General features: G+C 34.4%; 1 protein-coding gene and 1 pseudogene across 3 annotated transcripts in view; both read left to right on the plus strand.

Annotated features, from left to right (window-relative positions):
• Positions 1 to 27,847, plus strand: part of CDH19 (cadherin 19) — a 387,803-nt gene that overhangs the window by 167,768 nt on the left and 192,188 nt on the right. The window lies entirely within an intron of this gene.
• LOC122747349 lies at positions 8,903 to 9,376 on the plus strand (annotated as a pseudogene).

Raw genomic sequence — 27,847 nt, forward strand, 5'->3', positions numbered from 1 at the left:
CAAGAGTCTGCCTTTCTCTCTTAAGAGCCTTCTCAATGGGTAGGACTTATTTCATCCTTGAAGAGGCCTTTTCTTTCCTTTGAAGTAGGGAAGGGCATTCCTAAGGGATTTTAGGAAAAATTTTTCTCTACTCTGGACATGGGGGTTTCTCAACTTTGAGCTCTAATAGAGTTTTCTCAGTAATGTCAGGGTTCAAACTTACTGTAACTTGGAATAAAATTGTATTTTACTTAAACTCGATAAGGAATCCAAACTCATTCTGGGGAGTTCTCAAATGAAGGGTTCTTTTGAGTCAGTCACTAGGGTCCCATCTGGGGTGCCAATTTTTATGATGAAAATCTCTGATAAAGAGAAACTGATTCATAGAGTTCTGAGCATGATCAATTTATTAGCAAGGCTATGAATTATCATTAAAAGGGATACAAAGCTCCTCAGTAGCCAAGGATGCTTTTGGAGGATTGAAAGGATTTAAAGAGTTCTTTAAAGTTAAAAAAGAATACAAAAGAGGAACCAAAAGTTATAGACTCTTGAGTAACAGAAGTGCTATCTCTTCTTGATTAGCTCTGGAGAAATGGGGAAATTATGTGACATAGTGCAGGATAGTAGGGTAGGACATTGGTTTAGGCTAACTTCCCCATTTCTCCAGAGCTAGGCTCCTACAAAGGTGAACCCCTACAAGGCTGACTTATCCTGGTGTAATTTATAAGAGCAAACCTGAAAACGATTTATTTAAAGAAACATTTGATTACAATTTCAAAATTTCTTATAAATTGTAATCAATTGTAAACTCTCTGACATCAGGTACTTTATCTTTTTATAACTTTCAACATTTATCACAATATCATATATATTATAGATTCTTATTTCATATTTATTAGATTTAATAACAAACTGAAAATGGATTTCATCTGGACAAATGAAAGTTGATTGCATATGGAACATTTTTAAACTTGGGAAAAATAAAATTTCTTAACTTTTAAAAATTACATTTTTATTAGTTTTCAGCATTTGTTTTTATAAGATTTCTAGTTTCAAATTTTCCTCCCTCCTTCTGCTCCCTCCTTCCTCCCCAAGATAGCAAGCAATCTGATATAGGATATACATGTACAATCACATTAAACATATTTCTGCATTAGTCATGTTGTGAAAAAAGAATCAGAACAAAAAGGGGAAAACCTCAAAAAAGGATAACAAAAAAGTAGAAATAGTATGGTTTAATCTGCTTCTAGATTCCATGCTTCTTTTTTTCTGTATTTGGAAAGCATTTTCCATCATGAGTCCTTTGGAACTACGTTGGACCATTGTATTGCTGAGGAGTGTCAAGTCTATCACAGTTAATCAAAACACAATGTTGTTGATACTGTGTACAATGTTCTCCTGGTTTTGCTCATCTCACTCAGCATCAGTTCATGTAAGTTCTTCCAAGTTTCTCTGAAATCTTCCTGCTCATTGTTTCTTACAACACAATATTATTCCATTCCATTCATATACCACATCTTGATCAACCATGGGCATCCCCTCAATTCTCAATTCCTTGCTACCACAAAAAGAGCAGCTATAAATATGTTTGTACATGTGGGTCCTTTTCCCTTTGTTATGATGTCTTCGGGAAAAAGATCTAATAGTCATATTGCTGGGTCAAAGGGTATGCACAGCTTTATAGTCCTTTGGGCATAGTTCCAAATTGCTCTCCAAAATGGCTGGATCAGTTCACAGCTCCACCAATAATGCAATAGTGTTCCAATTTTTCTACAGCTTCTATAACATTTATTATTTTCCTTTTTTGTCATATTAGCCAATCTGATAGGTGTCAAGTGGTAATCGAGTTGTTTTAATGTGCATTTATCTAATAAATAGAGAATTTTTTCATATGGCAATAGATAGCTTTGATTTCCTCATCAGAAAAATGTCTGTTCATATCTTTGACCATGTTTCAATTGGGGAATGACAGATTCTTATAAATTTGATTTAGTTCCCAATAGATTTTAGAAATGAGGCTTTATAAAATATACTGGCTATAAAAAATTGTTTCCCAGCTTTCTGCCTCCCTTCTAATTTTGGATGCATTCGTTTGCTTTGTACAAAACCTTTTTAATTTAATGTAATCAAAATAATCCATTTTGCATTTCATAATATTCTCTATCTCTTGTTTGATCAAACAGTACATTACTGCACTCATTTACTACTGTCTACTGTGCCTAACCTATTCCATTGACCCATCACTCTATTTCTTAGCCAGTACCAAATAGTTTTTATGACTGCTGCTTTTTTAGTAAAGCTTCAGATTTGATATGGCTAGCCCATCTTCCTGTGCATTTCTTTTTTCATTAATTCACTTGATATTCTTGACCTTTTGTTTTTCTAGATGAATTTTCTTATTTTTTTCTAGCTCTATAAAATAATTTTTAGGTAGTCTGATTGGTATGGCACGGAATAAGTAAATTAATTTAGGTAGAATTGTGATTTTTATTATATTAGCTCAGCCTATCCATGAGCAATTGATATTTTCCAATTATTTAGATCTGATTTGATTTGTGTGAAAAGTGTTTTGTAATTGTGTTCATAGAGTTCCTGGGTTTGTCTTGGCAAGTAGACTCCCAAGTATTTTATATTGTGTACTGTTACTTTAAATCGGATTTCTGTTTCCATCTCTTGCTGCTGGACTCTGTTGTTCATCTATAGAAATGCTGATGATTTATGTGGATTTATTTTATATCCTGCTACTTTCCTAAATTTGTTAATTGTTTCAAGTAATTTTTTAGTTGATTCTCTAGGATCCTCAAAGTATACCATTATATCATCTGCAAAGAGTGATAGTTTGGTTTCTTCCTTGCCTATTCAAATTCCTTCAATTCCTTTTTCTTCTCTTATTTCTAAAGCTAATATTTCTATAACAATATTAAATAATAGAGGTGATAATGGACATACCTGTTTCACCCCTGATCTTATTGGGAAGGGCTCTAACTTATCTCCATTATATATAATGCTTGCTGATTGTTTTAGGTAGATACTGCTTATTATTTTAAGGAAAGCTCCATCTATTCCTCTGATCCCTAGTGTTTTTATTAGGAATGGGTGCTGTATATTGTCAAAAGCTTTCTCTGCATCTATTGAGATAATCATATGATTTTGGTTAATTTTCTTATTGATGTGGTTGATTATGTTGATAGTTTTCCTAATGTTGAACAAGCCCTGCATTTCTGGTATAAATTATACCTGGTCATAGTGTATTATCCTGATGATCACTTGCTGTAATCTCATTGCTAATATCTTATTTAAGATTTTTTTTCAACAATATTCATTATGGAAGTTGTTCTATGATTTTCTTTCTCTGTTTTGGCTCTGCATGGTTTTGGTATCAACACCATGTTTGTGTCATAAAAGGTATTTGGTAGAACTCCTTCACCTATTTTTCCAAATAATTTGTATAGTATTGGAATTAATTGTTCTTTAAATATTTGGTAGAATTCACTTGTAAATACATCTGGCCATGGAGATTTTTTTCTTAGGGAGTGCATTAATGCTTTGTTGAATTTCTTTTTCTAATGTTGGCTTATTTAAGGATTTTATTTCCTCTTCAGTTAACCTGGGCAATTTGTATTTTTGTAAGTATTTATCTTTTTCATTAATATTTTCAAATTTGTTGGCATACAGTTGGGCAAAACAGTTCCTAATAATTGTTTTAATTTCTACATCATTAGTGGTGAAATCACCCCTTTCATTTTTGATACTGGTAATTTGGGTTTCTTTTTTTCTATTTTTTTAAATCAAATAAACCAATGGTTTATATATCTTATTGTTTGTTTCATAAAACCATCTCTTAGTGTTATTAATTAATTCTATAGTTTTCTTGCTTTCAATCATATTATTTTCTCCTTTGATTTTCAGGTTTTCTAATTGAGTATTTAATTGGGGATATTTAATTTGTTTTTTTTCTAGCTTTTTTAGTTGCATGCCCAATTCATTGATCTCTTCATTCTCTTTTTTATTTATGTAAGCATTTAGAAATATAAAATTTCCCCTAAGCACTGCCTCAGCTGCATCACATAGATTTTGGTATGCTGTCCGATTATTGTCATTCTCTTGGATGAAGTTATTGATTGTTTCTATGATTTGTTATTTGACCCACTTATTCTTTTGGTTGAGATTATTTAGTTTGCATTTAATTTTCAGTCTACCTTTCCATGGCACTTTATTACATATACTTTTTATTGCATCATGATCTGTGTGAATTTATTATAGCTATTAGATATTCAGTGTGAAACTTTCTATAGTTATCTCATAAGTTCTGCCATGGTTGCCAATCTGAAACTTTTTTTGTTTGTTTGTGCTGTTTTGTTTTGTTTTTTAGTGAGACAATTGGGGTTAAGTAACTTGCCCAGGGTCACACAGCTAGTTATTGTTAAGTGTCTGAGGCTGGATTTGAACTCAGGTACTCCAGACTCCAGGGCCAGTGCTCTATCCACTGCGCCACCTAGCTGCCCCAATCTGGAACTTTTTTGTAGCTCAATTTAGCTGGCTTGATATCTGACTGCTTCCAGCTGCCTATCTGTTGGCTATTAGCTGCTTAAACCTGTCTGTAAACTCCTGGCCCCTCCCCAACTGCTTCTCTCAGCCTGATAAGAAAAAGCCTTGGGAGGCTAGATGGTGCAGTGGATAGAGCACCTGCCCTGGAGTCAGGAGTACCTGAGTTCAAATCCAGCCTCAGACACTTAACACTTACTAGCTGTGTGACCCTGGGCAAGTGACTTAACCCCAATTGCCTCACTTAAAAAAAAGGAAAAGAAAGAGCCTCTTTTCAATAACACAAAAAAGAGAGTTTATTGACAAGAATAAACTTAGAGGTAAATACAAAGAGAAGCAAGAAATATATGACCTGTGAACTTGACCCCAGTGGACTCTCTACTTCTCTTTTTAATTTTCTCTCCTGACACAGCCCCTCTTTCTTGCTGCTTGCTCTGTAGCTGCCTGCTCACTCTCATCTCCTCCTCACTGTCAGCCACATCTCCTCCTCACTGTCAGCCACACCCCCGCCCCTTTCTCTGTAGTGCCCTTCTGTATCTCCTTTCTCAGTCCTCCTGCTGCTTCTCTACCCCCAGGAAATAAAACCCTTCTCTCCCCTGAAACTCGGGCTGATCATGCCCAGGCACCTCGAGCTAATTTGTTAGACCAAGGCCAGCCAGGGCACAGAGACCCTGTGCTGGGCCCACCCAGAACCGGGTGCTTGGTGGAGGAACCCGGTGTGTGCCCAAGGCTTTACATGCTTTTCTCCACTTGGGCAGAGGGAGCTGGGCATGGCTCACAAAGCTTTCAGGCCTTGGGGCAAAGAAGGACTCATTCAGGGTGCCAAAGCTAATTTTAGCCTCTTACATCTGAGAGGGATGCATTTACTGTTTCTGCCTTTCTACATTGGACTCTGAGATTTTTGTGACCTAATACATGATCAATTTTTGAAAATGTTCCATGTACCACTGAGAAAAGGTATATTCCTTTTTATCCCCATTCAATTTTCTCCAGACATCTATCATATCTAACTTATCTAGCATTCTATTCACCTCTTTAACTTCTTTCTTATTTATTTTGTGGCTAGATTTATCTAATTCTAAGAGGGGAAGATTCAGATCCCCCACTGGTATAGTTTTGCTATCTATTTCCTCTTGTTGCTCCTTTAATTTCTCCTTTAAGAATTTGGATGCTATACCAATTGGTGCATACATGTTTAATATTGCTATTACTTCATTATCTATGGTACCTTTTAGTAAGATGTTGTTTCCTTCCTTATCTCTTAATGAGATCTATTTTTGCCTTTGCTTTGTCTGAGATAAGGATTGCTACCCCTGCTTTTTTTTTAGTTTAGCCGAAGCATAAAATATTCTGCTCCAAACTTTTACATTTACTCTGTGTATCTCTTTGCTTCAAATGTGTTTCTTGTAAACAGCATATTGTAGGATTCTGGTTTTGAATCCACTATGCCATTCACTTTAAAATCTCTCAACTTTTATCCACTAAAGTTACTTGAATTAACAGAAGCTAGTCTCTTTGACACAGGTTTTATATTTTTGAAATAGATGTAAGATCCTCCTCACCAACCCATCTCCCCATCAATATCTCTCCTAAAAATCTCATCCACACAAGTTATGAAAATACTTATGGACCATCTGTGCACATTAACCATGAGGTTATACAGGTTTACAAGGTTATTAAACATAAAAAGTCTGATAATTGTAGTGTATATATCATCCATTGATTGTTTGGAGAGATCACCATTATAATTATAACTATTGTTCTTGTATTTATTCAATTTCAACTCATTTGAAATTTGTCCATGTAGATGATCTTTTAGTGAGATAGCTCATAAACCTTCCACTTCATATTAGCTGTTTTTATGATTTGCTGTGCCAAATGTTTAAATTATCTTGCACTCAACCTCATGGAATTGAGCCTTTCTGACCTAGATAACGGGAACTCAGATGAGATTTCACCAGTCATCTTATATTTTATGTCTTTTTTTTCTTGGTTAGGCCTACCAGAGTTTGTACTTTCTTAGCTTATTCTTTGAGAAGCTAAAGTCTCCTCTAAGTCACCATCAGACAATATATGAAAATGTTCTTGAACAATCATAAATAAGCATTAGAAGACAATCTGTTACCTTAAAAAGATATTTTGTTTTGTTAAGGCAATTAAGCCACATAGTGTCTTTAATTTACTAAATGATAACCTGTGAGAACTCAGGCTGTAGTAGCTTAGGTCTCCTCATTCCCAATTTAGTGTTCATTTCACTGGAACACACTAGAAATAAAAACCTGAATAAAAGATACATGTACAGCACTGTTCAATATAATGAATGTTGTGTTTCTGATTCAGCATCTGATTGTTGATATGTAGTTAATCTCAACAACTCAACCTCCTCCCTCCCATGCACTTCAAATAAGCATTATAGGCTTTTTTAAGGTTTTCTATGAAATTATACACTTCTATAAATCCTGTCCTTACTACACTAAGCCAATGGATGTATGATTTAAACTATGTGAGTATTCCTGCCAACAATGTGGATCATAACTCATCCAAGCTTGCCAAGATAGTAACACATCAGTCAAATATGAAAATTAAAAAAAAACTACCATTATTTTACTTCTCATTTATTCTCCTCTTTTCTTTTCCTTTATTTTCTAAGAGTAAAGAAAAGAAAAAGGAATAGAAAATATCCAGTGGACAATCTGGCTTATGGCTATTCTGTATCATATGTTAAGGTAGCTGTCCTTAGATCATTTCAACTTTCTCTTGGAGGGAAATGAGAACAAAGTAGGGAAAGAAACATGTGGCACTGGAATATTCATCTCTTTCATTTTTATTCACTTCACAGTTAATATGTTTATTTACAAAATATGCAAATAAAAATAATTCAAATATTTCTCTGTCTTAGGGGAATTGACTTGGCATCTGAATTATGACCCTTTGCCTCAGTGTCTGCACTTTGACAGTTCATGACCATAATAACCAAAGTTTTGCTCACCAGTTCTATTGCCTTATGTTTAAAAGCTTTTTTTTTTTACTTTGTTTTCCTTTCCACTAATTAGTATTGGAAATGTTTCCTTCAGGCTTACTCATTTGATAGTAGTTGCTAATGTTTGAAATTATGTGAAAATTGGCAGTTCATTGAAACAGTTCAGATTGCAAACACTGAATATAAAATTAAGGGCCAATTAGAAGATGAGTGAGTTAAAATGTTTCTCTAAGAAAAAAGAAAGAAATGAAAATAACTTGATTTATTGAAGAGAAATATAGAATGTATATATATATATATATATATATATATATATATATATATATATATATATATATATATATACTTTAATGTAATCTCTTGGTTCTAATCAGTCCTGATTTGGATAGTACGGTTGAATTGTAATTAGGACACTAATGGGGCTCAGATTTTTTAAGACTATTTCATAATGTGCTGCATGCACCATTTAAGACATTCATCAAGTAATTTTGCCTAATTCTATTTAGGAAAAAATAGCTGAGTTGTTACTAGCCCACAGAAATTTGGCTTCCTTAAATTTATGGACATCACTTTAAGTAGACAAAAGGCATCCCAGTTTAAGACAGTATTGGCCCATACTAAAAATGAAGGATGAACCCCAAATCTAAGGTAATTTGGCTGAGAATTTAACAGTATCATGAGTGCAATTGATCCTTAATCTATTGTCAAAGACATAATTCCTGGGTTAAATACAAGAAGTTAATTTGGAGAATAAAATTCTATTTCCTATTATTAAATAATATTTTCTCCAAAAAAAATTGCTTCAGCATAGCCTACATGTTTCAATGTAGCAGTTCCACCAATCTGAGAGAATCAACATTTATAAGAAAAAAGAGTAAAAAAAAAAAAAACAGAACACACAATTTAAAAAAAACAGCAATACAGTTTAAAAATTTGGCATTTTCCATTGTCTTCCACACTTGAAATTGTCCAGGTCTGCAAAATAAAATAGACAGGCAGTTGCCCATATCTCTTTTGGATAACACTTTCAATAGGATTCACAGGATGTAGAAAGGATATAATTGCATGATAAAATTATGGCGGGTTCATGGAAACTTAGAAAGTCTCTAATATTTACATTTCACAATAATATTTAAACAGTTTTAGCTTTTCTACTTTCTTATAATCAATGGTTGCAATATAGTCATCATATTACAGAAGGCTTATGGATCAATTTGATTACATTAAAGTAAAAAAAAAAAATGTTTTGTGGCCCAACAGGAGGCGGTGGCTTCTGGGCCTGGGACGGGGCCGGGACGGGGCCTGCGGCCGAGCCGGGCCGGACACACTGCCTCTGCGTTGGGATGAGCTGCGACTTCGCAGACTCAGGGCAGCGCCGGCCGAGCCATGGTGAGAGACATGGAAGCCGAAGGGGAAACTGAGGCAGGGGCGGCGGGGTTTGATTTGAACCCAAGCCTTCTGGGCAGCGAGCTAGGAGGGACTTCTAGTCTCTGCTGCGGGAAGGGGGCGAGGGGACACGACAGCACAATGGTAGCAGTTGAACTGACGATCGCTGCTGCAGCTGCAGGATTTGCAGGCCGATATGTTTTGCAAACAATGAAGCATATGGAGCCTCAAGTGAAGCAAGCTGTTCGAAGTTTGCCCAAATGTTCCTTCAGTGGTGGCTATTATAGAGGCGGATTTGAACCCAAAAGGACAAAGCGAGAAGAGGCACTCATATTGGGAGTAAGCCCTACAGCCAATAAAGGGAAAATTAGAGATGCTCACCGATGAATCATGCTTTTAAACCACCTAGACAAGGGAGTATCTCCTTATGTAGCAGCCAAAATCAATGAAGCTAAAGATTTATTAGAAATTCAAGGTAAGAAGTAAAATTAATACACATATAATGTTAAATTTTATACATACATTTATTAATTTATGTATAGGAGTCCTGATGTTTTATAATAACTTCATAAAAGCTGTAATATTTCTTTAAAAAAAAAGTTTTTGAACAAACAACACCAAAGCAACCAAGATTAGAAGGAAAGCAGAAAGCTGGAAAATATTTTTTCCTGCCAGTGTTTCTGAAAAAGGCCTCATTTCTAAATTATATAAAGAACTGAATCAAATTTATAAGAATACAAATCATTCTTCAATTTAGAAATGCTCAAAGATATGAACAGGCATTTTTCAGATGAAGAAAGTAAAGCTATCTATAGCCATAGGAAAAATGCTCTAAATCACTATTAATTAAAGAAATGCAAATAAAAATAACTCTGAGGTATCAGCACATACATATCTATGATATTGGCAAATATGACAAAAAAGGAAAATGAAAAATGCTGTTGAATATGTGGGAAAATTGGAACACTAATTCATTGTTTGTTGAGTTGTGAACTGATATAACCATTCTGGAGAGCAATTTGGTATTATGCCCAAAGGAATATAAAATTGTGCATACCCTTTGTTCCAGAAATATCACTACTAGGTCTATTTCCCAAAGAGATCACAAAAAGGACTGACATGTACAAAAATATTTATTTATAACAGTTCTTTTTGTGGTGGCAAAAAATTGGAAATTAAGGGGATTCTCATCAACTGGAGAATGGCTACACACAAAGATATATGTAAACATATATATATATATGTAAATTAAAGGTAAAAAGGTTGGAACAGAGTATATTATGCTTCAGCTGAATAAAAAAGCAGAGGTATCAGTCCTTATCTCAAAAAGCAAAAGCAAAAGCACATCTAATTAAAAGAGATAATGAAGGACACTACATCTTGCCAAACGGTACCATAGACAATGAAGTAATATCAGTACTAAACATATATGCACCAAATGAGCTAGGATCCAAATACTTAGAGAAGTAAAGTGAGTTACATGAGGAAATAGACAGCAAAACTATATTAGTGGGGGAATCTTAATCTTCCCATCAGAACTAAATAACTCTAACCACAAAATAAATAAGAAATAATTTAAAGAGTTGAACAAATTTTGAGACAACTTGGATATGATATACTGCTAGAGAAAACTGAATGGGAATAGAAAGGAACATACCTTTTTTCTCAGCAGTATGTGGCACATAAACAAAAATTTAAAATGTTTTAGGTCACAAAAATCTTACAGTCAAATGTAGAAAGGCAGAAATAACAAATGTATCCTTCTCAGATCATGATGCAATAAAAATTACATGAAATAATGAGCCATGTAAAGACATACTGAAAATTAATTGGAAACTAAATAATCTCATCCTAAAGAATGAGTGGGTAAAATACAAAATCATAGAAACAATGAATAACTTCATCCAAGAGAATGACAACAATGAGACAACAGACCAAAACCTATGGAATGCAGCCAAATCAGTTCTTAGGGGAAAACTTATATCTCTAAATGCTTATATGACTAAAATAGAATAAAAGGAGATCAATGAATTAATCATGCAACTTAGAAAAAGAACAAATTAAAAATCCTCAATTAAATACGAAATTAGAAATTCTGAAAATGAAAGGAGAGATTAATAAAATTGAAAGTAAGAACAGTATATAATTAACAAATAAAACTAAGAGATTGTTTTATGAAAAAAATCAATAAAATTGATAAAATTTTGGTTAATTTGATTTAAAAAAAGGAGAAAACCAAATTAGCAGTATCAATTATGAAAAGGTTAAATCACTACCAGTGAAGTGGAAGTTACAGCAATAATTAGGAGCTATTTTGCTCAACTGTATGCCAATGAATTTGACAAACCAAATGAAATGGAGGAATATTTACAAAAATATAAACTGCCCAGATTAACAGAAGAGGAAATAAAAGCATTAAATTAGCTTATTTTAGAAAAAAGAAATTTAACAAGCCATCAATGAACTCCCTAAGAAAAAATATCCAGGGCCAGATGAGTTTACAAGTGAATTCTATCAAACATTTAAAGAACAATTAATTCCAATACTATACAAACTATTTGGAAAAATAGGTGGAGTTCAACCAAATTCCTTTATGACACAAATATGGTGTTGATTCGAAAACCAGGCAGAGCCAAAACAGAGAAGGAAATTATGGACCAATTTCTCTAATGAATACCAATGCAAAAATCTTAAATAAAATATTAGCAAGGAGATTACAGTAGTTAATCACCAGGATAAAACACTATGACCAGGTACAAGTTATACCAGGAATGCAGGGCTGGTTTAACATTAGGAAAACTACCAACATAATCAGCCAAATCAATAGCAAAAGTACCCAAAATCATATGATTATCTCAATAGATGCAGAGAAAGCTTGTGACAAAATACAGCCTTCATTCCTCTTAAAAACACCAGAGATCCTAGGAATAAATGAAACTTTTACAAGGTTACAACCTTTGCTTCTTGAAATTGTTAAAAGACTTTTACTTTGCACCTTAGAAGTATATAGTTGAAAATTTCATGAGTTCAAGAGTAGAAACTGCCCAAATATCTATTTACTATATGACCCAAATCTGGACTAAAATAGTAAAAGGAAAAAAAAATGACAACAATTTTTCAATGTTTCTAATTCTCACTATGTCACTAACAGTACATATGTAAATATTTTCACATTTTTCCTCACAAAAATAAGACATGTATCAGTAAAAACTTCAGTACTCACCTAACACACCATTAACATTGAATATACATTACTTGGAGGACCAAACTATTTAAAATGTCATTGTCTATCAGAATTTTTTCCAAGTAGTGCAAAGACAAATATGGTATTTTTATTTTTTCTTATATGGGTACTTGTTTAGGCTCAATGATATGCTGAGATTAAAAAGAAAGTCCCAAGTACTGCTGTGCTTGTGCAATACTGGTCATGGTTACAAAACCCTTCTCAAGCAATATGGGAATTTTTCCAAGACCACTCATGTATAACTTACTTTGAATTGCTTGAGTTCTTGTGGGTGGGGAGTGGGAATGGAGGGGGGAAGAGAAATTGGAACACAAAGTTTTTTTTTTAAATTGATGTTAAAATTTTGTTTTCACATATATTTTGGAAAATGAAATTCTATTCAAGTAAAGGTCATGGTCATATCTGAAATACCTGATCATTAGACAAAAGGGAGTTCATCCTTTGTAGTCCTGGTATATTTAAGAAACAAGGCAGTAAGGAGTAGCTAGATGGTGCAGTGGATAGAGCACCAGCCCTGGGTTCAGGAGGACTTGACTTCAAATCCGGCTTCAGACACCTAACAGGTAGTAGCTGTATGGCCCTGGGCAAGTCACTTAACCCCAATTGCCTCACCAAAAACAAAACAAAACAAAGAAACAAGGCAGTAAGAAAACCAGTTTTGAGGCAGCATCACAAATAAATCATGGAGAATAAACATTGTGGTGACATAAGACAGGAAGAAATTAGTTCTTCGTTGACAAAGTCTCCTCTTCTGGACCTTGCTAGCTTTGCCCATCTGGCAGGATGTACTATTCTTAAAAGGCTGCAGATTTATTTCCAATTTGTTTTCCCAAGGTTCAAATTTTCCTCTGAGAATGACAATGCTGTCAAAGTCTTAGGATAACACATTTATAAAATTAATCAAACTTTACATTCCTTTGAAACTTTATAGTTTACAAAGACACTTTATATCATTTCCACGAGAGGCTCACTGATCCTTCTCCCACAAGACTCAATAGAAAAACCCTCTGTTATTTTCTGATTTCTATATAAATGTGAATTATGAATGAATTCCTCTCTATCTACATCTCTCTCTCTCTCACACACACACACACACACACACAAACATGTGTGTGTGTGTGTGTGTGTGTGATTTCCAGGAATGGATTCTTAAGAATGGTTAGGGCTATTATATCAATAAAGGTTTTGCCATACTAACTACATAGAGAGTTCTCTATTTGTCTTTATTAAATTTTTTTACTTCTTTGTTTTTCTCCTTATCCTTTTTAGTATACAATCTGGGTTTTAGAAGGTATCCCTTGGACTGGCCTCTGAAAATATCATTCCATTTCTTTATTCTCTAGATAAAGTGCTAGATGTTTACCATGTTCATAAAGAACTAATATTTGAATTTGCATGCAAATTATGATAAACAAAAGTATTTGTCCAGCTTCCTCTTCCCTTTCCAAGGGAAGCTGCTAAAATTGCAACACCATCAGACTAGATAAATCAATTTGCAAAGTCTTATCTGGAAAAGTTTATTGGCTTAGGTTCTCCATCCATCCTCCCTTTGGCTGCCAAATTTTTATTATTAAAATCATAGGTCTGACTATGCCACACCCCTGATTAGGAAACTCCATTGGCTCAAGGATATTATTGAATCTACTTTTTGTGATATTTAAAGATTTCCCCAGTTGGATTCCACCTTTCCTTACTAGATATGTCACAATATTCTCCTTTAGAGAGTATATGTTCTATATAAACTGAGATACTTTCTGCTTCCTGTATAAATATTCCATTTCTCATCTCCATAGCTTTGTATAAGCTCTAATGTAGTTTCTCTTAACCTCTGCCCCAAAGAATCACTACTTTCCATCTAAGTTTACCTGAATTGCTAATATTTATATGAAATTAATCCTCATACCGCTAATTTAATTTCAGACATCTTCCAACTAGAAATTATTTAGTGTTCATTATCTTTATATGTGGTGATTCCCCCATTGGAATATAAGTTCCTTAGGGGCAGGGACAATTTTATTTTTGACATTGTATTTTATGGGTATGTGACAATGCCTGGTAAAAGGTAGATGTTTGATAAGCACATTTTGGATTTCATCTATCAGTGCTTAATGAGCTTTTCTTGAATGAATAATGGTCAACAATAATATTTTCTTAACAATTTAATACCTGTTTCACTTTTTGGGGCTAATATTAATACCCATTGTTTTTGGAACATTTCTTTATAAAGAGTTCTCCACATGGAGGAAATCAAAGATATGTCATAATATAAACAACAATATTAATGATGTATACAAAGACTCTCAATTCTGGGATAAGAACTCATTATTTAAGAAACAAACAAACAAACAACTGCTGGGAGCACTGGAAAATAGTATGACAGAAAATAGTATGACAGTATAGACCAACATTGTACACCATATATCCAAATCAGGTCAAAATAGGTACCATATTTAGACAAAAGGGATAATACCACAGGTAAATTAAGAGAGGAAGGGGGTGATTTACCTTTCAGATCTATGGAGAGAGTAAGAATTCATGACCAACCAGGAGATAGAGAACATTATGAAATGCAAAATGGATCAATTTGGTTAAATTAAATTAAAAATGTTTTGCAAAATCAAAAGAAATGCAACCAAGACTAGAATGAAAGCAGAAAACTGGGAAATGATTTTTATAGCTAGTGTTTCTGATAAAGGGCTTATTTAAAAATATATAGAGAACTGAATCAAAGTTATAAGAATATGAGTCATTCTCCACTTGAGAAATGTTCAAAGGATATGAACAGACAGTTTTCAGATGAAGAAATTAAAGCTATCTATAGTCATATGAAAAATGTTCTCAATCACTATTGGGTAGAAAAATGTAAATTAAAACAACCCTGAGGTATCAGCTCACACCTATCTGATTGGCTAATATGACAAAAAAAGAAAAACAATGAATGTTGGAGAAGATTTAGGAAAACTGGGACACTAATACATTGTTGGTGGAGTTGTGAACTGATCCAACCATCATTCTGAAGAGCAATTTGGGACTATGCCCCAAGGGTTATAAATTTGTGCATACTCTTTGATCCAGCAATATAACTACTAGGTCTATATACCAAAGAGACCATAAAAAGGGGAAAGGACACACATATACAAAATATATTTATAGTGGTTCTTTTTGTTGTGGCAAAAATCTGGAAATCCAGGGGATGTCCATCAATTGGAGAATGGCTGAACAAAATTTGGTATATGTGATGGAATTCTATTGTGTTATAAGAAATGATGAGCATCAACATTTCTGAAAACCCCAGAAAGACAAATGAGTTGGTGTTGAGTGAAGTGAGCAGAACTAGGAGAACACTGCACACAGTAGTAACAACATTATTTGATGATCAACTGTGATAGACTTAATTCTTCTTAGCAGTGCAATGATCCAAGACAATTCCAAAAGATTTATGAATGGAAAATGCTATCCACATTCAAAACAAGAACTATGAATTCCAAAGGCAAATTGAAGTGTACTATTTCCACTTTAGGTGTTGTTGTTCTTTGTTCTCTCTTGTGGGTTTTCCCTTTTGTTCTGGTTCTTTCACAACATGACTAATATGGACATATGTTTAACATGATTGGATGTATATAATCTATATCAGATTGCTTGCCATCTTGAAGAGGGAGAAAGAAAGGGAGGAATAGAGAAAAATTTGGAACTCAAAATCTTGCAAAAATGAATTTTGAAAACTCTACATATAAGTGAAAAAATGCATTTAAGAAAAAAATACTATAAGTGATGTTGCTGCTAGTTAAGGAAATGTGGCATAAAGGAGATATGTTCCAGCCCTTGAACTGGGGATACATAGATTGGAGTTCTACTTATGACACATAATAGCTATTTAAGCACAAGTGAGTCATTTTTCCTCTCAGTGTTCCAGGAAAATCTAACAATTGCTTTTAATTCCCTTTTGTATGTGTGTGAGTCATGGACCCCTCTCAGAGTCCAATGAAGCCTATAAATTCCTTCTCAGAATAAAGATTTTCAATGCACAAAATAAGTGCTTTGATTACAAAAGACTCAGGTTGTATTGAATTTAAGATGTACTGTTTTCCACATCCAAGTACATAGATACCCTGAAAATTATCCACTGACTCCTTGAGCATTCAGCCTATATTAAGAAACAGTTGGTAATGATTCTTCAGTATTTTTTTGCCATATGTGTTATATATGGAAAATATAGTATAAATGGCCTTTTCTTATAATTTACAAATACTCAATTTTTCTAAATTAATCTGAATGATACCATTTGTGCTTCATCATCAAGAAGTTATTTCTGTCATAATAGTAATTTTCTTTTTTTTTTTTTTGGTGAGGCAATTGGTGTCAAGTGACTTGCCCAGGGTCACACAGCTAGTAATTGTCAAGTGACTGAGGCCGAATTTGAACTCAGGTCCTCCTGAATCCAGGGCCAGTGCTCTATCCACTGCGCCACTTAGCTGCCTCCCATAATAGTAATTTAATGCTGTGTATGTTGTAGAGGAAAAATTAATGTTAAGACTTCAATACAATCAAATACAGTATTACAGTATGCCTTTTTGCGTATCAATTGCATTATAAAGGTGTTTTAAAATCATCTGCTAAAACACTAATACACACAAAAAAAGAAATAAGATTGTAGGAAAGCAAATTGAAAAGTACTATACAGATAGAATGTATTATCATCATTATCATTCTATTTTATATTTTTTTGGTAATGTCTGTTTGGTGTCATTTTTAAGATTAACATGAATTTGCCAATAAGTATATACCACTCTAACTATTATTATGGATATTGTATTGTGATTTTTTAATTAGATTAGCTAATTTTTTTTCCATCAAAATTTAAGGAAACAACTATAGCAGTGTGGGGATATTGACTGTGTAGAATTATGAATATATTGATTTCGTATTATTCTAGGTCATTTTTATGAAGTTATCAGTTCTATGCAATTTGAATTGGTTGCTTTTTATTTTTAACTTTTGTTGCTAATATCAAAGGTATTATTTGGCTAGTAAGAATGCCTTCTGTACATCAAACTCCCCAAACCCATTAAGAATGTTTCTGATTGAGAAGTAATCTGTGAATCAATTGTTGCTTTGTTGCAGAGATTTCTATCTGGAGAAAACAAGTTAAAAAATATAGCCTATGTTGCAACCATTAATTTTATTGCTTTAACAAAACAAAATAAAGTAACCCACAACTATTTATTGAGTTAGTCTAGAAATATTTTTGCTACTGCTTTTCTCAAGATGAAAATATTCTTTCTGAGATTTCACTGAAAACTTTGTGAGCTTGATTAAAAAAATAGACATGAATCAATCTGGGTAAGTAAGTTAATTTCTCAGAGTCAGAAATATGCTTGAAAATATATTGGGTAAATTGCAGCAGTTTTAAGCAATAATCTGAAATTTTGATTATAACGAGATTATCAGCGTGTTAATGGAACTATTGATAATGGTTCCTATTTCATTTTTGAGAACCTAGTACTCTTGCTTTCATTTGACATGAATAAGAGTATTTTCCATTAAGTTTTAGTATTTTCCTTCTGTTTTATTTTAAGCATGACCTAAGAGGAAAGACTTTATATTTAAGGATAATCATGTGATTTTAGTGTAGGCACATAGACAACTTTTGGTATGTAGGAATTTCAAATGTCTTTGTTGAAGAAGCATTTTAAGAAAAAGTTTTGTTTACTCACAGAGCTGAAGTAATCCTCTAGGGGAAAAAAGTGGATTTGTAACACTTCATTTATTATCTTGGAGATGCACTGTAGTAAATGCTAGCATTATTTACAAGAAAATAATAGGAAAGCATTTAAAGGTACATTACAGATCTTCAGAGTGTAACATATTTGAAATGTTAGCTAAGATTTCCCAATGGAATGGCTAAAATGGTTCTCACTTTCCAATGTTAAAAATACTAGTGTCACAGCCTATTATCCAGAGTTGACAACTGATATCTTAACAGTCTTAATCATTTGGATATTTCTAACAAGTTTTCAAGGCTGTTTTCTAATTCTTAAATTTTTATGACTATTTCAGTGAGCAGAGTCACAAAATCACAGAGTTGAAAGAATAGGAATTACTTCTAAAATTATATGTATAATATATACATATAAAATTAATATATATAATCTCTATATAATATATAGACATATAATCTTTTATATATATGTATGTGTATATGTATCTATATCTACATATATAAACCTGATACAAACACATATAACGTTTTAAGGGTTATAAAGCTGTTTATAAATCTTATCTTTTTGCAGGAGAATAATTAAATGAGAGCACTCCTAGCACCAAGTCATATCCCCATAGGTTTACATAATGAGGAACTCAAGTCCCCATAATTGCTTACCTCAGATATTCCAGTTCCTTGTTTACCCCCTCCCATTGTTCTTCTGATATGTAAAGAATAAATTGTTATTTGAGGTTTTAAGGCCTCTGTGCACACTGGCCTGGGGCTCCAAAAACCGCATGATGCTCCACCCACTGGTTGTAGCCCTTGCCAGGGCTCTGGCACCTCACCTCATCACCACTCATAGATGCCTACATGGGCCTGGCAAAATTATAATGATTGGAAGCCTAGTGAGGGCAGTCATGTGACTGTCAGAGCGCTATCCCATTGGCTGGGACTATGTTGGGTGTTTCTAGGTTTGGGGGAGGAGAATTGGGCATTCTAGGTGGAACCTGGAAAGCATCAGGTGTTCTGCTCTGTATTTTCAGCTGATTCCTGGGTGGTGGTATTTTTTCAGATATTATAATTTCCCTTTCCCCATTTTATTTCCTTTCCCTTGATCCTACTGATCCTGTTTGTGTTTTTTTTTTTTTTAAGTTCGTTCATGTTAAAATAAATCTTGTTCTGTTTTGAGGGAGGCTGCTGGTCTCCTTCCTTGCCCCAATATTGTGGTGAGCTGCTTAGCTAGCACTCCCCAATTAAAAATTGTTCCCCACAGTTACTCAACCCAGATACTCCATCCCTCATCTCCAATACCTCCAATCATCTTGTGCTCATCTCTGGATCCCTACTCATTTTGCTGACTTTCCTATTTAAAAGTATAGAGAATTTACTAACAAGTGTTTTGATTATAGTTAGTCCTTGAGCCTACTGCTGAGCAAGTAAGAAATATGAGAAAAAGAGAAGTGCTCAATCCCACTTAAAAGAAGAGGAGGAAGTTTTTTTGACATGCCAGTTACAATTCTATATGCATTTACTTAAAGAAATACCAATATGGTACTTAAAACGTTTGGTAGTTATACTATCTTATTGATGTAGCGATTACATCCAGTGAACAAATCTCACAAATCCATTTGTTTTAATTCTTTACTATTCCTGTTCATCTCCCTTCATATATAAATCTTCAAAACTCTACAAAGTGAATCATAAGTATGTCCCTGACTCTTCTAATATTTTATAGCTATTATACATTTCACTATGTCCGCTTGTTATTCATGATTCGTGACTGGCCCATCATATTTCTTGTTTATCAAAAATATGAATTCTCGGGGCAGCTAGGTGGCACAGTAGATAAAGTACTGCCCCTGGATTCAGGAGTACCTGAGTTCAAATCCGGCCTAAGACACTTGACACATACTAGCTGTATGATCCTGGGCAAGTCACTTAACCCCCACTGCCCCTCAAAAAGTATGCATTATCTTTTGACACGTTATATGGAACTCCAATATTCACAATTGAACAACAGCTCCACTATACATTCTCTGAAGATATTCTTTTCACATTGAAAAAATATTGATGTAGTATTCCTCTAAGGACATCTAGTGTAACCAATACCTGAGCAAGAATGGCTTATACAACATATTCAATAAGTGGTAATCCAGTCTTTGTGTGAACATCTATAGGAGGTTCAGCCTCTCAAGGTAGCCCATTTCTTTGAATAACTCTTTTTGTCATCAAGTTCTACCCAGACTTGATCCATCTCTTTGCTATTTTTCTTTTACTTTTCAACATTTGCTTTTATAAGATTTCTAGTTTCAAATTTTTCTCCCTCCCTCCCCACCCTTCCTCGTTCCCAAGACAGCAAGCAATCTGATATACATTATATAACACAATCATATTAAACATATTTCTGCATTAGTCATTCCATGAAAGAAGATTCAGAGCAAAAGAGGAAAACCTCTAAAAAGTAAAACAAAAAAAGTAGAAATAGTATGGTTCAATCTGCATGTAGATTACATAGTTCTTATTTTCTGGATTTGGAGAGCATTTTCCATCATGAGTCCTTTGGAAATTTCTTGGACCATTGTGTTGCTGAGAAGAATCAAGTCTATCACAGTTGATAATGTTTTTGATACTGTGTGCAATGTTCTCTTGGTTCTGCTCATCTCACTTAGCATCAGTTCATATAAGTCCTTCCGGGTTTCTCTGAAATCTGCCTGATCATTCTTTCTTTCTTTTTTTTTTCTTTTTCTTCCATAAAAGAATTTTATTATTTTCCAGTTGCATGTAGTTTGCAATATTTATTTCTATAAGATTTATAGTTTCAATTTTTTCTTCCTCCCTAACCTCAGTCTTCCCTCCCCAAAACAGCAAGCAATTCCATATAGGTTAAATATGTACAATCACATTAAACATATTTCTGCACTGGTCATGCTGTGTAAGAAGAATCAGAGCAAAGAGGAAAAACCTCAAAAAAGGAAAACAAAAAGACCACAGAGATAGTATGGTTCAATCTGCATCTAGATTCCATAGTTCTTTTTTTTTTTCTGGATTTGGAGAGTATTTTCCATCATGAGTCCTTTGGAACTTTCTTGGACCATTGTGTTGCTGAGAAGAGTCGAGTCTATCACTGTTGATCATCAAACAATATTGTTGATACTCTGTACAATGTTCTCCTGGTTCTGCTGATCTCACTCAGCATTAGCTCATGTAAGTCATTCCAGGTTTCTCTGAAATCTGCCTTCTCATTGTTACTTTTCTTTTCTTTTCTCTCTTTTTTGTTTTCTTTGTGGGACAATGAGGGTTAAGTGACTTGGCCAGGGTCACACAGCTAGTAAGTGTTAAGTGTCTAAGGCTGGATTTGAACTCACATCCTCCTGAATCCAGGGCCAATGGTATATCCACTATGCCACCTAGCTGCCCCCTCATTGTTTCTTTACATTGATTTTTTAAAAACTTTGTGTTCTAAATTTCCTTCCTCTTTCCCTCCTCAACCCTCCCCATGGAATTAAGCAATTCAATATAAGTCATACTTGTACAGTTATGTTGTACATTAGTTAAATTGTGAAAGAAACTCCTCGATCTATTTTCCAGGTCAGCTGTTTTTCCAAGGAGACATTTCATATTGCCCTCTATTTTTTTATTCATTTGGATTTGCTTTACTGTGTCTTGGTTCCTCATAAAATCACTAGCTTCCATTTGTTCAATCCTAATTTTTAGGCAATTATTTTCTTCTGAGAGCTTTTGTCCCTCCTTTTCCATTTGACTTTTCTAGCTGTTGACTTTTTTCTCATGACTATCCTGCATCAATCTCATTTCCCTTTCTTTCTTTCCTCCATCTCTATAAATCTTCCTTTTATCTCTACTACTTTCTCTTCAAAATCACTTTTGAGCATTTCCAAGGCCTGATACCAATTCGTATATATATATATATATATATATATGGATGCTTTGAATGCAGGAGCTTTAACTTTGTTATTATCTTTTTCTGTGGGTGTATTCTGGTCTTCCTTGTCACTAAAGAACCTTTCAATGGTCTGTTGTTTTCTTTGCTTACACATCTTGATTCCCTATTTCTTGGCTTTTAACTACTTCTTAAAGTGTAGTGTTGCTTCCAGGACACACTGTCCTGAGCTACAGCCTGGCCCAGGGAGTGATTGGGCTTCCTCTCATCCTGCTTGGCTTTTGAGTAACCATGGCTTGTTTCTCTTTGATCAGGAAACAAAAGTCTTATCGAAATTTGATTCTTTATGTTTGGAAGCTTGGTGTGTCTGTGCCTCTCCCCCACTGGGTGGCTGTCCCTCATGTTTGCTTGCTGGTTCAGAATATGGTTGCCCTACTCCAGTCCCAGTTCCAGCAAAGACCGCAGCTATGCCTCCCAACCACTGGACCCCCTCACTGTTCCATGAACTGAGCTTCAGGAGAATCAGCTGAAGATTCTGAGGCTCTAGAGATCACTGCTTGCTTGAGGCTGGTCTTGCTCCACATGCTGTGTTCCTCTCTCAGCCTGAACAGCAGGTGATCCCAGTCACCTAATTAAGACGTCTTCGGCTAGAAAAGGGTCTCATTCTGTTCTTATGTAGGTTATGCTGCTCCAAGTGTTGGTTTATGGCATTATTTTTGGAGGTTTGTAAACAGGTTTTGGGGAGCTGGGAGAGTCACAGCCTTTCTTCCACCATCTTGGCTCTGCCCCTCCTCATCTCTTTGCAAATTTCCCATCCCCTAAAAAATTATATAAAGGAACAACAAAGAATAATTGTGACTGGCAATAAACATTCTTGTGCTTAAACAGATTATTCTTTCTAAAGGAGAGGATTTGTGTATACTTTAAGTCACCATTTGCTCTTTTTGAACTCATTATACTTTTATTTTAGTTCTAATAATTATATATATATATATATATATATAATTCTATCATGTTCCATTTCCATTGTATATTATTTATCTTGTATGCAGTAGAATGTTAATAAATGTTTAACAATTAATTCTCTGGCAGAAAAAACACACACACATATGCATGACACATGTATAAATTTAATCCACAGTATTAACATTTTGCTCTTCTTTCTTAAGTCTAGACAATCAACAAATCAAACAAAACTTAATTTGTAGCTTTTGCCAATTTAATGTATAAATGCCTAGACTTAAAATTTAACAGTCAGCTCTCACAAACTGGTATGAGCTGGCTCTAGCACTCTAGTGACTATATCACTTCATCCATGTCTAGCTATACTCATTTGAATTCTACATATCAGTCATTCCTTATAGCATAGCAATTGTTTCTTATATTCATACATGACAATCTGTTTAGCTTTCCACAATCTTCAGGTATAGGATTTGTTTATCAGAAATAGTGTTGTTTGAATATTAGAATTGATATATGCTTTAAGATTAACTCAATCGATATGAATTATTAAACAGCTAATCAGTATCAGACACTGTGCTGGATTCCAGGGAATAAAAGATAAAGATGAAAGTATTTTCTACCCTCAGGATACTTAATTTTATCAAGTTTACATGCTAATGTTGTAAAGGTCTAAAATTGTAGCTAAACTATCTAAAATCTAATGAGTGATCTCCAATAAATTATAAGCTTTAGCAAGAATATTTAAATGTTTAAGTATTTATTAAAGAGCATTAGGATCAGAGAGAAAGGTAAAAATCTAAGTATTTCTAAGAGCCCCTATCATCTGACCCACCATGGCGAGGTCAGGAACCAAAATAGACAGAACCCCTCCACCAGCATCTGCTTCCTACTTTGTGTCCTCCTCCCAAAAATGGGAGGCTCAAGTTGATTGGCTGGTAGCCTTGATAGACAGTACCCACGAGCAAATGTCACTTCCTGATGCTAAGGACCTTGACCACATAGCTTGCCCTTAGAGGCCTTCACCTCATGGCGGCATTTGCCACAGTAAGTCTCCAGCAGGTGGCGTCATTCCAATTGTTACAATGTTGAAGTCAACAGCTCAGCAAGTATTTATTAATCACCGACTATGTGTTAAACAACATGTTAAATGCTAGAAATAAAGAGAAAGGAAACAACATTTCATTTGCCCTCATTGAACTGCTGTAGTTATTGCTGATTCTGCTCTTAATGTTGCTATTGTTTTGCTGTTGAAGTCACTGTCAATTGTCTTCTTGAAATATAAAACCAAATGCAGGATGATTGGGTAAAATGATTTGAAACAAAAGTATATTTTTCATTACATTTCAAAACAGGTGCATCTATTCACAGGTTTACCAGCAGTGAATTAATGTCTTATTTTTTAAAACTCCCTACCAATGCTGAATTTTTCCATCTTTTACCATTTTTTGTGATTATTTCTTTCACTGATGAAAATTCTCACCCATCTATATCTAAGTTGATGAATGGTATGTGAAACCTGGAAATCCATCACCCTGAAACCCAGCTGATATTAAGCCTTTTCAGAACATAGTAAGGCTTTTCTTAAGACAACAGGCATACAGTCTGTCACCAGGAACATTTTTGAAGCTTTTCCAGTTTGGGAAGATATCCCAGAGCTTCTATTTTGTTGAAATAACCTTTAAGAATTCAGGGTCAATTTCATGCCTCAAAGAGGTTTTGGAATAAGCCTTAATAGTAGGCTTCTGCCAGTTGCGGATGACCATGGATCAGCACCTTGAAGAGCCACGGGCCACAGTGTGGCTGTGCGTTTTGTATCTACCCCATGAGGCATAGCTGGAGTGTCCTCACAAGGGCACTGGTCTGGGTGGATCAATATGGAGAACAAGCTGTTGCCCATGCAGCAGGTTTTCCCTCTCTGTGACATTGGTGGATCCAAAGGAGAGGCAGAGCCAGTACAGTTTGGCACCAGTGCCACTGCAGGAGTTGCCAGAGGGATTTGATGTCCAACATCCAACTGCCTAAGGGACTCAGACTCCTGATTTTTCCTTGGGGTTAACTCCCAAAGCCTTTCCCATATATGGGTATAGCCACAAGGCAGTGGAGGTTTAAAATCAGGGTTTCCTTCCCCTAGGAGAGTTGCCTGCCAAGGCTGACAAGCCCCACCTGCCCAAATAAGACTTAATAAAGGAATAAAAACAATGGGACATATAAATTTTTTTAATATCAATCAATGATCATCTATAATTGGTAAATTGTACATTAGATAATTAATGAGAAACATTCCCTTTAATTGTCTACACGGGTAAAATCAATTGGAAATATTAGGCAATTAGATGAGAAGCTTAGGGCCCTGATTTGTCATGATTGGCTCTCTATATAATTTTAATTCACTAGATAATTGTTCAAGCCACCAGTTCAATTTGCCTCTGTAGGAAAATCAAAATATTCAGATTAGGTACCAATAGATTGCTAAATTTAATTAATGTTTTCATATTGGCAACCATTAAACTGATTTCCTCTGAATTAACCATTAAAGATGTTTTGCAGGATTTGATTTAATAGAAAGTGTATTTTTTATATTTGAAATTTCCTTATTCCTGTTCTGGTCTCTTTTTTTTTAAAGTAGCAGAGTAAATAGAATTTGATATTCCACTATCCTTAATGGATTAAGTTAAAATAAAGATGGGTATTTTTATTATTCCCTATTTTTGGCATATTCCAGAAAAGTCAATTTTATGTTTATGGTTACTTAATCTATTTAACTTACCTAATCAAATTCCCAATTATTTTTCTCCAACTTGTACTAGATCTTAGAAAAATCGTGTTTCCTTTCAGGTTAATTCTTTGCATAGGTTTCCATAACCTTGTGAGAATCAGGGTGACACCCCCTGCTGAGAAAAACATTGTGAGAACCAGAGCAGCTCCACCCTGAGAAGAAAGCATGTAACTTGGCATCTGGAAGTTGCCTGGCATCCGGCAGTTATGTCTATAGAACTGCCTATAAATCATGTCAATAAATGCTACCAGCCAATTAGGTTGGAGCTATGTGTGTGGATGGCCCTTCTTCCTGTTTCACAGGGGGCTTCTGGGAGAAGCCGGTGAGATTTGGCCCTTTTTTGTCCAGGATTTCGAGTTGGTGGCAGACATAAAAAAGAGAGAGGAAAGTAGGTAGACTTTCTTATGTTATGGGGCCCCATGTGTTGTCTTTACTTTTTAATAAATACTTAAAAGCCTAAACTCTTGCTGAATTTATCATTAAATCTTAGCTAGTTTCCCCTCAAAATTAGGGGGTCCCCACATTAGATTTTAATCATCACAACCTCATTACTTGATAACTGATTCTTAAGCTAAGTTGTTTGTTAATCACAGCAATTGGCTTTCCAAATGGTTAGTGGGATTATTTGGCAGGTTTTCTTGATAAGGAACCTTGCTATTGAGGTTGCTAACTCCTCAATACACTAAACTTTAATGGCTTCTCTAAAGCTTTCAGTCTCTCTGTCTCTGTCTTTCATCCCTCTCTCCTTTCTGTCTCTGTCTATCTGTATCTAAATGTCTGATCATCTATGTGTCTCTGTCTTATGCATACCCAGCTACCCAATAGTCAGCCAGTATTTGGCAGCAATCTGACATGACTGAAATTTCTCCATCTGCTTTATTCTTTAACTGATTGAGTGATTATTGCTGCCTGACTTACCATCCTCTCTTTTCATGCCAAACTGGCTTAATATAGATTAGTTTGAGGCCAGATTCCTGCTCAAAACAGATTCTGACATTTCATATATTCTTATGTATATGTTTATTTTCCTCTTTTTCAAAACATTCCCCAAACTCACTTATATCTCCTACTTTTGTTTTTGTTTCTGTTTTTTTTTTTCATGTTCATTTAGGTTGGTAGGTTTGTTTTTTTTAAATCTTCTTTTACTTGACTCAGTTCTAGAAACAATTCATGAACTTCACTCATTTGCATCTACACAGGGGTAGTATGTTGTTTACTTATGTCAGCTGTAATGAAATATTGAGTTCAAGGTTGCTGAGTTCATAATAAGTCTCTCAATACACTTTATTTCAGTGAATTCTTTTATTTGTTAGGTGCAAGCCATTGTCTTAAGCATTGTGTTAGTGTCTGGGGAAGATATTGCAATACTCAGGGAGTGTGCTACATACTGCAAAGCATAGTGATCTCAAATAAAATTTAAAAGACAGTCCTTGCACAAAATGAAGATTATAGTATAAAAGGACAAATGCACAGAAATGATGATAATAAAATAACAATAATTATGTTAATGACTAGAATTTATGTATCACTTTGTGATATACAAAATACTTTATAAATATTATCTCATTTTTTGTTCTTGCATTGATCCTAGTAAGTATTTACTGTTATTATACCCACTTTATAGAGGAGGAAACAGGGGCAGATAAAAATTAAATGGCAAAACAAGGATTGTATAGCTAATAAGTATTTGAAGTAAGATTTAAACTCAGATGTTCCTCACTCCAGGTCCATTGCTCTATCCATTGTAAACTTTACAATCCTATGGTAAATATATGAGATGTGGAAATAACAACAATAGTCCACTGTGAGTTCAAATGTGGATCAGATATGTATTACTGATGGAGATCAAGGAAATCTTTGTGGACAAAATGAAAGTTATATTGGATAGGCATTTGTCAGACAAATATAGGTTAGAAGGAAAACCTAGGTATAAGTTTAGGTAGGCAACTGAAAGAAAGTAAAAAAAAAAAAAGTGAATGACATTAGCATTTGTGATTAAACTGGATTTTAAAAAAATTCAAGAAATAAAATGCTGAGTAATACTTAAATATAAGGACTCACTGAAGATCCACGGTTCTAGATAGAGTCATTATAAAATATTTATAGGAGGAGATAGGCAACAAAATATAGAATAATGGATTATAAATGTGTTGCTATCTGTATCAATGAAGGGAGTACAAAAATCAATGAAATCATAGGTCCATTAATGTATCTGCTCTCCATTATTAGGATAGTCATATATAAGTTCAATCATAACATGTTCATAGTATTCAGTTTTTTGAGGCATTACTAGTTGTCTATATTTCAGTTATATGAATTGTAGAAAGCATTAACAATGAATGCTATTTTTCCTGTGTTCTCAAGAATTTTAT

Source organism: Dromiciops gliroides, chromosome 1, assembly GCF_019393635.1.
Source record: "Dromiciops gliroides isolate mDroGli1 chromosome 1, mDroGli1.pri, whole genome shotgun sequence".
NCBI classification, from domain to species: domain Eukaryota; kingdom Metazoa; phylum Chordata; class Mammalia; order Microbiotheria; family Microbiotheriidae; genus Dromiciops; species Dromiciops gliroides.